Raw genomic sequence first — 13,976 nt, forward strand, 5'->3', positions numbered from 1 at the left:
TTTGTTATTAAAGCACAGGCATTAAAGAGTAATTGTGTGAATAAGTCAGGGGAAATGGCCACCTCCCTTTTGTTCTGTTTGTGCTGCTTTGTTTTTTGAGAAATGATATGATTCTGATGGTAGGGTACTGTTGTAAACCACATTATATAAAAAGCTTCAGGCAAAAAGGGTAGTAAGCTCAGTTTTACCTGCAAATACATTTTTAAAACACATTTTATAATATCTATACCCATTTATATGTCTTAAAAGGTGTAATTTATTTCCATTAAGTATGCGATGAAAGTGTTGTTTTAAAGGTTACTTCTCAACATGTCTTAAACTTAGACCTAGTCAAATGACTTAATTTTTCTAAGTTAATTTTGAAATTATCTAACCTATGCTAACTAAACTCATAACATCAGCATTGGAGAGATTGAACATCACGCATTGTTCAAAAGGAGTATATGAATATAGCCAACAAAGTTGCAAAGTTTATTGAATACTAATAACTTACCCTTAATATAGGAGCAAAAACACTTAAGACAAATAATTCCAAACACAGCAGCCAGAATGGACACAGGTGACCATGATGTGGAGCACACTGACTGGTAAACAGAGTGAGAGACAAGATTTAATAGAGAGATAGATTTATATACAGGGTTAATTAGGCACAGGTGATAAAAAACAGAACCTGAACACATAACAAAACAAAAAGCAAGTCATTAACAAAATGAAACAAGATTTAACTATAAAGAAAAGTTAAATGGGGGAGACACAGGGAGAGAAGCACAGGACATATACACACAAAGCTCCAACTAGAAACATGAAAAGTAAACCAGAGAAAAATTATAAATATGGCAGATCCAAATATTGAATCCAAGCTTTTAGATAAATTACAGTAATTTTTTTCTTCTGTTAAATTTTTATGAATACTAAATTAAAATTTATAGTAAAAGATACAATGCTGTCAATTATTTCAATCGAAAAACATCATGTTTCTGTCTGTTTTTCATGGGTGCAGGGTATTACATCCATTTCACTGGTAAAGAGGACAAACAACTGAAGGAAAAGGTGATGGTCAAATAAGACATGAAATGTTGACCACAGTGTTGTTTAGAAATTGGGCCGAGTGCACATAAAAACAATTTTGGCGGAGCATGCAGTCAAAAAAAAGTCACAAACCAAACACTAAGATTGTCAGGGGTAAACAAACGAAAAAAAAAAATGTTTAGCTTAATCCTGATTGTCTTTTCAGCCTTGTTTTATGACTGAGCAGCTGATGTGTGGTTAGTCTGAGCTCGTCTGTGTACGCTCTAATAAAGGGGCAGATTGCTGTTGTCCTCTGTGATTTATCCCACTCTTCTGTCCTCCATCTGCACAAGACGAAAGTTAATTAAAAGCATGCCTTGTCACCTCATTCCACCCCGGACAGCAAAAACAAATCATCTCCCACCATTCACATTTTTTATTATTTCTGTATGAGCAAAACAAGAACTGGTGTCAAAAAGGGCAGCATGAAGTGTCAAAAAATCTACTTTTTTTTAGCTTGGCCTCAGACTTCATTACAAGATGTCAATTAATGACTGTTACCATTTGTTTCCATTTGTCCTCTTACAAATTGTTTTGTGTTGTCAGTTTGTAACATCTTTTTCATTCAAATTTAAATGCCTGGCTTGTCAATAGAACTTCACACAGATTTAAATTGTATATTAAATTGTATATTGTGACATATAATTTAACGTCATTTGTAATCTACATCGTTGCTGAAAGCAGACATCTGCGTCTAAGCCACCATGCTGTTAAAAAGTGTATTGTGGGAAATTGGTGGCGTTTGGATGTTCAGCTTTGGATCACTGATGCAATTCCTCAACCACTTCTGCTGCTGATTCACCACATACGGCAGGGCTGTTTGTCAGAGGAGACAGCACCATTCTCACTGAGGAGGAGCAATATACAATTTTTCTCTGGGGAGCAGAGACTATATGAGCAGGGACTGAGATGGAAGTTCACATCCAGGACGCAGAGTCCTCATAAGTGTTTGTATGTCCTTGCATTATCCTCGCAACTTAGAGACATTCCAATTTAATTGCAGAGAATGATTATTTTTTCCATTCAGTGCTGGACAGCAGCCACCACTGGATTCACTCAGAACGCACATGTCTGATCTCTTTTGCTGGCTTATAGATGTTTCAGAGATTTTATGAAAAAGGGAAGGGTGCTGCTTGTGATTGGCTAAAGAGTATTGTTTTCTATGTCTCAGGTATTGCTCCCTTTGAAGAATTTAATTTCTTGTAGAAGTTTGTATAGTCTAAGTTTAATTAAGGTCAGCATGTTGATGGTAGTCCTGTACAGTGGACTCCTAATAACAACTTTTTCATTTTACAGTCTATATTTTCTGAGATCAACCTGATAGCAGACATTGCTATCTTCTTAATACCTGTTTACACTTCACTTCATTGCTTTTCAATGTTTGTTTAAGTAGAGAAATGTATTTGGAGCACTTAATCATTAGGTTATAACAAGGAACTAGATGGAAGTAGGAATTTAGATTTAGTTTACTGAGGATGTATAGAAAGTACATTCTTAAGAATTCAACAGTAGACCCTGCATTTTATGTACGTAGAATACAGGGCATACTGAAATAGCTCGATCAAACAGCTGCTAACCAAAACATCAAATTAAAAAAAAAGAGGATAAGAACATCAGCTAATTCTCTTTAATAACAGAAGTGATTTGTACTAAAGGCAGGAACTTGTGCAACGCCCTCTAACTTTATTTCCAGTATTTAAAGGAAGTTTTTCTCTGAATCGTGGCAAGTATCTTGAGAAATTGTCCTCTAAGAGGATCATGATAAATTTTCGCAGAGGTTTTTGTAAGACCCTGCAAGAGCACTGCAAAGACTTCCTGTAAAAAAAATTGAAATACTGATTCAAGGAGACAGCAATAAATGTGATATAATATATACTGTAATGCACAAAGGAGAACACTAGAAATCATTTTGGTGAAAAAGCTAAACTCCTTTATTCCATGTTGCACTGAACATCTACTCAACAGTTTTAGCCATGGGGAGAAAGATGAACCACACCTTAAAGAGCATTTCTCCCATGTGATTTTTCTTTTATTGATATGAGGAAATAAAGAAATAAAGATATGTTAGAAGAGGAATTTTGTGTATTTTGTAGATTAACTGTGAAATGTATTATACTAACTCTATCGATTTAAGTTTTACACCAGTATCCTCCAAAACATAATTACTTCCATAGGTCTTAGTCAGTTTAAGTGTCTCTCCAATGAGTCTAGAGAGGGCCATTACTCCCAAATAGTAATGAATAAAGAGCAAATGTCACCTTGAACTGCAGCGGTATCAACAAACGCCTCTGAACAATTCATCAGTGAAAAAGTTTGACCTGTAGTTTACATCGCATGTACAGGTTTGACACGGTAAATGTAATAAAATCAAATGTGGTAATTCATTGATTATGATCACATTTACAAAAAAGGTCACTTTCAAGGAAATTAACAAATATGGTAACAGCATTATCACTGTTTCAATAATATGGCACATAGCAGCTATAATAGTTTGTGTTCATTTTGAAATCAGGAGAAAAGCTTTCTGTTTTGCATAAATTATTGCAGGGTAAAGCATAATGTGTATGACGTGCCATATGGTTAAGAATTAAAGAGCTTTTTTGAGGTAAACATTGTTGTCAGTCCAGCTAATGCAAAGAAAACTGTTGGCTTTCCTAACATTTTGTAAAGTCAGTTTTACAATGTAATGGATAAATGGAGTGGGTTGTACCAGTCTAATTTGATAAAAACGATCTGTGGAGCATTGCTGCTCAGTGGGGTCTGTTGTTCCTCACATGGTCTAACTAAGTAAACAGCAGCATAATCACATTCAGGCCAAAGTCTGTTTACTTTCTTGGGTACTGCTGCTTTGGCAAGAAGCAAAGGGGTTAGGTGACAGGGGTCTCATGAATGAGTGCACCATTGCTAATTTATCGATCCTAATGCTAATATAGTTTACAAGGCCAGTGAAAGGCCCTATAGATTGACAATGGGGGAAAGAAGCCCAGCTTAAATCAATTAGCTAAGAGTACAAATATCATGTAAATCATATCTCGTCTGGCCCTGGGCAACAGGCCTAAAATGGAAGGCACATGCAGCCAGAGAGCAGCACTTACTTACCAGAGTTGTCCCTCAGGTTCAGTTAAGCCACACTTGCTGTTTCAACTATCCTTCAGCTGAACTGTTACTGAAAAGAGGTCAAAAGTTAAATATCTGGTTATGTCAGTCAGGATGCCTTATTTATTCTGTATTACCAAGAGTGTGATGTTAATCCACCAAGCCTTTCTGATCTTTGTGGAACTAAACCAGGAGTTTTCACTTTTATCTGGATAACATGTCATTGTCTAAACCTTCCTCTCTGAATTGCAGAATTGCAGAACCTTCTGAACCAGATAATCTAGCAGCCACGACCACTTTACTCATAGATTTACCAGCAATGAGGAAATGTATTTATGGGTCTCTTTCAGCATCACATTTGATTTGTCACCTCACCATTTCTACTAATTTTCTTTTCTTCAGCTAGATGCAGCACTTTGAGTGCCTTATTTTATGATGACATTACTTTTCCTTTTGTCACATTGTGTGGATGTGGTTTTGGTCACTTTATATTATTTGTTGTTTCTTTATGCTCTCATTTTTTGTCTTTCCTTTTCCATCATCCCCACCAGTTGAGGCAGATGACCATCTTCTAGGACCTGGCTTCTGATCCAGTTTTCTTACTGCTAAAATTGACTTTTGCTCTTCTCACCATCACCAAATGGAGAATTCCTGGGTTTCCAATTATAATCAGATGTTAAAATGTTGAGATGATTATGGTTATGAATCATTAAATTTATCTAACTAAATTTAAATTGATTTATATCTCACTGAGACAAATAACATCTCACCTTAGAGTCGATTGGCCTCAGTCACCCGTTCATTCCATGCTTGGCTGCTGTAACTGAACAGTGGCACATAACACTGCAATGAGCTATTTAGGCAAAACACTGCAGTTACATTTATTTGGAATCCTAAACTAAACAGTTTACTGGCACAGCTGCCAGTACTATTTACCCACTGGGAGCGAGTGCAATGAGACACAAAACTTATAACTAATGATTTGTGGAAAACACAAACACACAGTGACTGATGGCATAAACCCTGTTGCAACCATATTTTTTTTAAATCTTACTCGGCATGTACAGTATTTCTGCCAGCTTAACTCTGTATGAATAAAGATATGGAGTTTAGTTTTGCAGACTAAAGTAGTATAACTAAAGAACAGTTCAATCTAAAAAGTTTCTATGTATTCCATCTGCTTGCCTATCCTGTGAGTATGGCAGGAGTCATATCATACAATGAGAAAAGGCCGAGACATATGGTGGCTGTGCTGAGAAGCTGTATGTGGCAGATAACATTTTCCACCAATGATTCTGATCACAGTGGAATCCTGAAGAAGTAGAGGGTCTCAAGGGGAGCAACATACCATCTGGATTCTTGTGAGCTGTGACATCCAATTTACCTCTACCTGTGGCCCAGTCAGTAACCTCTCTGTAGTGCTCACCAGTGCAGAGACAATAGCCTGAGAGATTAGATGGAGTCAAAACGGACAAGACCAACTTTTCAGCATTGTCAGGTTGTGTTTGGGTGCACAGAAGATTTTATAGTAAATAAAGAAACCGCTGTAGCTGACTGTATCTAATGTGTATGGAAAACCACAGGACAGTTAACCTATCAAAAATGTTCATTTAATCTGCTTCCACAAATCAACTACCATATTGTACATGAGGAGAAATAAATTATTTAAATTATTACAAATAATTTAAATGTAATTTTAATATTAAGATGCAATGATAGGCTTAAAATGATCAAACTAAGGATAATGTATCTTTGTGCTAAGCTTGCTGGCTTGTGTCTGTAGCCTTATGACGTCCACAGTATGTCTTTTATCCTGTCTTCCTTCTCTCATCCCAACTTTTCTTGGCAGATGGCCCCGCCCCTCCCTGAGCCTGGTTCTGCTGGAGGTTTCTTCCTGTTAAAAGGGAGTTTTTCCTTCCCACTGTCGCCAAAGTGTTTGCTCATATGTTGGGTTTTTCTCTGTTTGTATTATAGTAAGGTCTACCTTACAATATAAAGCTCCTTGAGGCCACTGTTGTTGTGATTTGGTGGTGTATTTGGTGCACTCTGCTGTAAAAAAGATATTGAATTGAATTGAATTATACAATGGTTATCTAATGCAGTAGAAGTTTATAAATGCAAAAAATGAAATATCATTATTGATATTCCGAAAAAGTGTCTTTGATCTTTTATTTTTAAAAATACGATTGTGTAAAAATTACACAATCAGTGTTTGCCTTATTTGCAGTGACAAATATCTCTCCATATCCCATTTTCGACAAAAGATGTTTTAGTCCAAAAGTTACAAAATTATAGTGGTGTAATATACAAGACGCACACAGGAGTAAAGCATCTACACTCGAGAGCCAGTCCACCAATAACAATTATCCTCTCCAACCTGAGGGTATTTGCTTTCAGGTAATTGATGGATGGTTGGATTTCCATGTGGGAAATGCACCTTCACATTCAATCTGTTTCACTTATTTTGGAGTTACTACCAGCCATGCTGCCTGTGGTTAGTTGATTATCTCTGCCCTGCCTCATTAGCAGCCAGTCCAGACAGACATGCAGCAATCAGTCACTTCATCATCTGAATCCTGCCCCTTAGGATGAGATCTCTGCAGTGATGAGGGCCTCTGTGGTCTCCTGGGTACCATGGATGACCTGAAGCTGAGAGGCGTCATCCTCTCAGCCCGTCTCCCTGAAGAGTTGATTTGATGGAAACCCAGACACTTAATTGAATCACAGAGACATAATCCTGACCAAATGTACAGACGTCATTAACCCGACATATCCACCGAGTAACGGCTAAAAGGATAAAACTGTGTCACGAAAGCACCAGTCATATACACATCTGTAAAATTAGTCAACTGTTCATTATATAATTACGTTTCCAGGTAGTTCGTATTACTTGAGCTGTCTGTTTTAGTGACTGTGGTGTTTTATGGTGGCTATAGTGATGGATTTACATAGATCCAAATTTTGAGAGTTAAGTGTCCTGAAAGTCATGATTAAAAGTATAATTTTTAATATGCGCAAAAGTCATCTCTCTCTTTTGAGAATTGTATTTTTCCCATTGTGTTTAACTAACTGATAAGGAGTTTTTTTGTTTCTATGTTTGGTTTTTACCTCATCTGACACTGGACTTAATCTTGTCCTCCTAAAATGTATCCTCCCATAGGGACCACTCTCATAGTGGTATATTACCCATCTCACAAGGCGGGTCATTTCCACATCCACCATTGATAGGCACTGATTAAATCTCTGCAACTCTGACCCTACTATGAGCCCCAGGAGATGGCTTTAGCTTCCATGGTCCATAACACTAGTGATGCCCCACTCCATCATAATTATATCTAGTCAGGGCCAATGTCTCCTGTTCTTCCTGTTCAACATAAATTAGTTCAGGTGATTGAATTTTGCATCAGGATTTTTGTATGCTATGACAGGCAGAAATTTTATTTGCAAAACGAGCTAAGAGATTTAAAGAAAACCAGGACTAGGTTTTACTCAAGGACACATTGTTGATTGAGCGGCTGATATTGCTGTTCTTCTCTTTGCTGCATAATTTGGGTCTAAGATTTAAAAAGACAGAATGTTAGCACTAGGTTTTATGTAAATTATGTCCAATATTTGACCTTATTTTATAATTATGTAGTTTCAGATATTTTCTCTCTCCATGACTTTCTAACCACTCATTAAATGCCCGATAACATGTAGTTTATGTGGTAATCACGATTCCTCTGTCAGCTAATGTTATGCAGTGATGACCTTGGTATTTCAGTAAGTCAATCTTTATCAGTTTACAGTATTTCTGATCAGTTTCCTATGCATTTTTTATTCCTAACATGCGACTTTTGTTTGTGAGGAAACAGAAGAAAAGCTTTACCAGCAGTCTTGCAGATTTGTATGACTTTGGTTCGACTGGGCTCTTGTCTGGGAGCTTTCAGACACACCTTTCTAAACGCATTAAGATCTCATCCAGGGCAGAAAGAATTGATTCCAGTCAGCTGTGATTGTAGGGATGCATGTCAGTGAATAGTGCCATCCTATGTGATCTCACACTGACAAATGAGATCAATTTTACAGTTTTCTTAAGAGTGGAGACCCATCTAGGTGTTTTGTCATTTAAATTACAAACAGGGAGACACACAAATATTGACATATTTGTATAGTCAGATAAATATATAATTCTGTATGTTGGGTGAACATGTGATTCTATTACGAGTCTGTGCCTTTTTTTCTCTTTGTTTTTGCTTTTGGTTTTTATATTTTCTGTCTAAAGATCACCAAAAAAAGGCTGTAATTTATTTCAGCTTAACAACCACACATCCACATCTGTCAGGCTCAGTAATAATTTGTGACATACAATTTGTTAAGGAAGCCTTTCAACTTTCATTCCACTTTGGTGAAGGCTAAAACGACCACACAAGCTCCTTGACTGTGGACATCAGGGGAAGGCCACCTCTAAATCAGGGGCACAAGTAGAGATCAGAGATGGCCCAGACCAATCGATCCAGTCAGGATTTGTGGGGCTCTGTGGGAAAAAAAAGACAGCAATGTAGAGTACATATTAAGTCCTGTTCTATCTGTTCGTGTCACCTAAAACCATTTATCTTCTTCTCTCCCGCTGTATGAGTCAGTGGCCATCACAGTGGCCTCATCTTCTAGCCTGTCACTGAGAAGCAGAATAAGTTAATGAACAGGCTAATCTGTCTTCTCCAGAGGCTGTTCATTAATAACTGCTCTGTCTGACAAAATAGATATGGACTGCTGAGATAAGCCCTCATACTTGCCATGTTTTGCATCAATTTCCTCTTTCTTTCAATCTATATTTTTTATTTGCTTTCTTGGAAAAAAGAAAACTAGACATAGGGCATGTGCAAAATATGCACATGCAAAATACCAGAATCAGTACTAAATATAGCATGTTTTACCTAATGTACCATCACCCTCTGATGAGCTGACTGTAATTTTTGAAATACCTGCACTAATGATAATGATAGCAGGATGTATCAATAAGTAATTAATTTCGTGGTCAGTGAGTGGTAGGTATTTTCTTCCACACAGAATTATTTTGCGGTTTTTCAGTGGTTCAGACCAAGAAAAAATTCTAAACACTAAAGGCATGCCAGTGGCCACTCTCGAATTTTAAAGACTGGCATGTAAAAAAACATAAGGAAACTTGCAGTACTATTTACACAAATATAGGAAGTAAATCTACAGTTAAGCAAAACGAAAGTTCAACCGATTGACCAAAGATTTTAGTAGGTTCCTGTCAAAGTGCTATTTATTTATTAAATGCAAAATTAGTCAAAATCTACTTTCAGTTGTGTCCTACCTACATCGGGTAGCTCTGCATGTTTGAGTTGACAGATTTTTTCACTAGATGCCTTTCCTCACTCATCCTTAGAGGATTTGTGACCTCCTTCAAATGTTTTGTTTGCACTACTTTGATCTGCATGATCATATGTTTTGCATATTAATAAATATTTGGAGAAAATAATACCCAGACTTCAAATGTGAGTATTATTTACTATTATTAGGTTTAATTCCACAAAATTTTACTTAATATACTTCACTTTTTACAACTTTGTTCACTAATAGCCCTTCTCCACTAGTACCTACCTGGATTCACTGAACTTGACTTGGTTTTTGGGGTTTTCCATTAGTACCCCATTAGTACCTGTTACAAGCCTCTTTTTTAGTACCTGTTTGGTCCAAGTGAGCTGAGTCGATCTGAAGATGCGATGTCAGCAGACTGCATGCCACCATCGATGGCATCACTCGATGAGTCAGAGAGCGACTCCTTCAGAAAAATCAATACCGCTATTTTTGAAACCAAGCAACAAGGGAAATGGCTACACACAAACCAACACCATGGTTCCCAAGTCTGACAAAAAGCCATAGACTGAGCAGCAGTACGCGGTACTCAGCTGTAATGGAAAACAACTGAAACTAAGTAGAGAAGAGTTGACTCGAGCCGAGTAGCTACTAGTGGAAAAGAGGCTTAAGTACTTTTTGAAGGGGGATTTAGGCTTTCAGTTTAGACTGGAAGTATTCAACACGTTTAATCCAGCAATATTGTGGAATATACACCAAAGATATGGCAAGTGTAATGAAGGATGCATGATAGCGTGATGTCATCCTCTGATACATTTATAAAGATGCTTGTGTATCTACATAAACGCGATGTAGATATCTGCATGCACAAATGCTGACCGCCACAAACAGACAGGCCAAAAACTCAACTTTATTCATAGATTAGCATAACACCAAAACACCTTGCAGATGCAGATGATCTGATCCCTTTGAGGGCAAAGAAAGTGGTCAATCGATATCCTCACATGAAGCTGAGACTCTGGTAGAGGAGCCAAGCACTCCAGGTAATGAACTGCCTGCATGATATATATCCCTTACGGAGTGGGATTGCAGTGGAGCAACATGGTACTGCAACAGCAGCAATTCTTTGATTAGGCATTTCTCTTCCATCACGCTTCCCTGGCACACAGAAAGTCTCTCACTCACATACACTTACTGTTTGCTGATGTGTCAACATATTCACTGTCAACCTGTCGTGGGGCTCACAGAGCTCATATTACATTTTAATATCGCAGAGTCAACTGTGTCAGAGGGAAGCTTTATTTTAATTTACTTGTTTTTATTTTGCATCTTTAATCTGAAATTTTAAATGCTTACCTTCTGTATAACGTTGGGAAAACATGAGGCTGTAGTTATAAAACCAAGTTCAAAGCTTAGGGATTCCTGAGCTCTTTTTCTTTTGATGCAAATGGAGAATTTGCGCCCAAAGCCCATGTAAAATGAGTCAAAAGCTACTTCATCTTTATCTGTTTAATGATTTTCCTACAATGGTTGAACCAGCCATGAATAACCAGTGAAGTGTTAAAAGTGCTGATTACCTGCAAAACTTATTTACTTATTCTACTAATTTCTTTTAAACTCCACACTAATGTAAACCCCTCAGATTTTCTAATCTGTTTAATTACTCCACAGAGAAAGTAATTTGTTACACATTACAGTACTTCCACATTACAACAATTTGTCAGCATGGCCTGAATTGTCACATATTTAACATTTAACACTTATGTAGACCCTAGGCTACAGTCCCACACACTGTCGTTAATTCATATTCTAATGAAGACATACATGCAATACTTCTTTGAGATTTATCATAAATCCAAAGCAAAGTTAAGAACAAATGCATTTCAAAGCAAATGCGCTGTCCAGGTAAAAATGGAGGCTACATAATCCTGCAAGCCTGTGTCTAATTACTGCCTTTATTACCTGTTTAAGATCAGGCTCTAGCAGCAGTGCTGTGATCTGCATTGACAGAGTTTTAGTAACACTCTGTGTTCTTTGTTAGCTTTGGGTTGGCATGCGGTCGATAGGGATGTTTGCAAAGAGATGTTGTTGTCTTGCACTCTTTTGTGCAATAAAAATAAAAGTATTAATTTGTATGTATTTCCAATTTATGTAACTTAAATTAACTTTTGCTTTTTAAATCTTCATTTTGTACACACATGCAAAAATACTGCGAAAAGCAAAAATCTTTAAGAAGTTAAACTAGCATGGGAGTCTGCAGCATCGTTAGGAACTCTTTGGGGTCATTCTGGGCCAGATTGTAACCGGCTCTTCTTGCCAAATATTTTTACCCCTGCTAACAGCAACAATGTTAACATCCTTATGCTGCTGCATTTGTTTACCATATATTTTAGTAGAAAACACAGAAGTACCTCTAGGAATGTTGGTCATAAATTAGAATTTTGGAAAAGTTAAAGTTTTGATGTTTCTTCAAGCTAAAAAGTCAAAACATTCCAAGTTGTAAAAATTCATCCAGAGCCAGATATGGATATTTGTGCCAAAACAATCATTTTGTTAGTTATGAAAATATTTCATTGAAACAATCATGTCACTAGCGTGCCTAAAAAAGAATATGTGAACAAAAAGCTCAGAAGTATACTTTTGTTCAAATGCTAAAGCAGTGAATTGTATAATGGCAAAGCTATTTTCTTTGTGGTTGGGCTTTTACTTAGTGGCATTTAAACCACTGAAATGTTTTAGCTTTCTGAAGTAAAAGAAATCCTTGCACTTAATGACTCACAACCAACCAGAGAGGATTTCCCCCCAGGGCCTCATCATTGGAGTTAGTAAAAAGGAGCTGCCAACATCTCACTTGGTTTCCACATAGTCTATATGCCTGCATCACACAAGGTGTGACATGTGCAAACATATTGTTGTTTAGTAGACCTTCTGAGAAACTGGACCAGGACTGAAATTGACATCAAACAAATTAAAAAGTTGTTACAATTTCTTTTATTTATTCTGACGTGTGACTTCTAAGCTACTTAATGAAACTTGCATATTACGCAGTACATTCATTTTGAACTGAACTCACTCTGTGTACTCAGCAAAATAGTTTCTTTTTTTCTTTTTTTCTTTTCTTGAATTAAAAAGTAAAGAAAACCCTGGAATGGTGCTAAAACCGTGTTACTTTCTGCAAACAATATTTTGGAATGAATTACTTATTTATCTTCTTTTCCATTCAAGTATAATGGATGATATTCTATTATTGATGGGATGCTTGGCTTAAATCCAGTGTCCAAACAGCCTTCCTACTCTCCAATAAGGAATTATATTATCAATATTGAGCATTTCAGAATGTGTCCCAGTAAATTGTCATCACTTTTTAATATAATGAAGTTGTTGGCCATTTGCAAAATGAAATGGCTCGTGGTTCATTTTTGTGACGTGAACGTACTGCAGTCCCTTGCATATTCAAAGTACACTATCAAAGTCTACAGTTGTGTCTAGAGTCAGAGTTCAAATTTAAGTTGTAGTCAAGGTGTTAAATCTATTGACTGTTTAGTTCAGTCTTTGATGCCACAGTGTGAGCTGTAGTAATGAAAAGAGAATGTGTTGGTCAAGGGTATGGCTTGTAAATTTTGCCAGTTCATTTCAACTCCTTTATTTATTCCAGCGTTCTTTTCCTCACTGTGTTTCAGGGCAGCATAGTCCACAGTGAAAGCAAGAGCTAAGAAAAAACGACAAAAATGTGAAAAGATCTCCTGAAGAGTCTGACCTTATCAACATGTTTAACAAAAGGACAAAGATTCACTGAGGTAAAAAGTACAAACTTATATTTTATGCTTGCAAATCAATGCATATTAAACTGTTATATACATACATATATACATATGTACATTTTACATCAGAAATTTTTTATAAGTATTTCCACAAAGACATATCTGCTAATTTAAATATGAACGTAACCTCATCATATAAAAATAAAATATTTAATTTCTATCTCGCAGCCGTTGTTATTTGTTAATTTCGTTAACTATGAAGACAAACTTGCACTTGTACACTTGAAACTTGCTATGGTAGCTATTATATCACAGTGACCGTCATTTATAAGTTTAACATGCTCTCTAGTTTAGTAATTCATCTCTAAGTTCACACTTAGTCAAAAGATCAAGAGTGCATTGTTTCAAGTCTCTGGCTATTGAAACAGTAATGATACAGAGGTAAATGAACACAGAAAAAATAGCAATCTAAAGCACTATTGTGAAACTTCAGAAATGTATCAGTGCAGAGTAAAAAGTGTGATATTTAAGAAAACATTTATTTTCTGCATGTACAGTTGGTGTACCTGGTCTAACATATGATTTATTAAAAACAAGTGAACAAACTGTTCAGTCCATGGCCCTCTCCCCGTCAGCCTGATAAAAACAAGAGAGGGTCAAAACCTAATCAGGCCCTATTGATCTGCTTGCACTGATCCAGTCCAGAAGTCTTTGGACTTTAAATTTATA

Source organism: Rhamphochromis sp. 'chilingali' (assembly GCF_963969265.1).
Source record: "Rhamphochromis sp. 'chilingali' genome assembly, chromosome: 6".
In the NCBI taxonomy this organism is placed as follows: Eukaryota; Metazoa; Chordata; class Actinopteri; order Cichliformes; family Cichlidae; genus Rhamphochromis; species Rhamphochromis sp. 'chilingali'.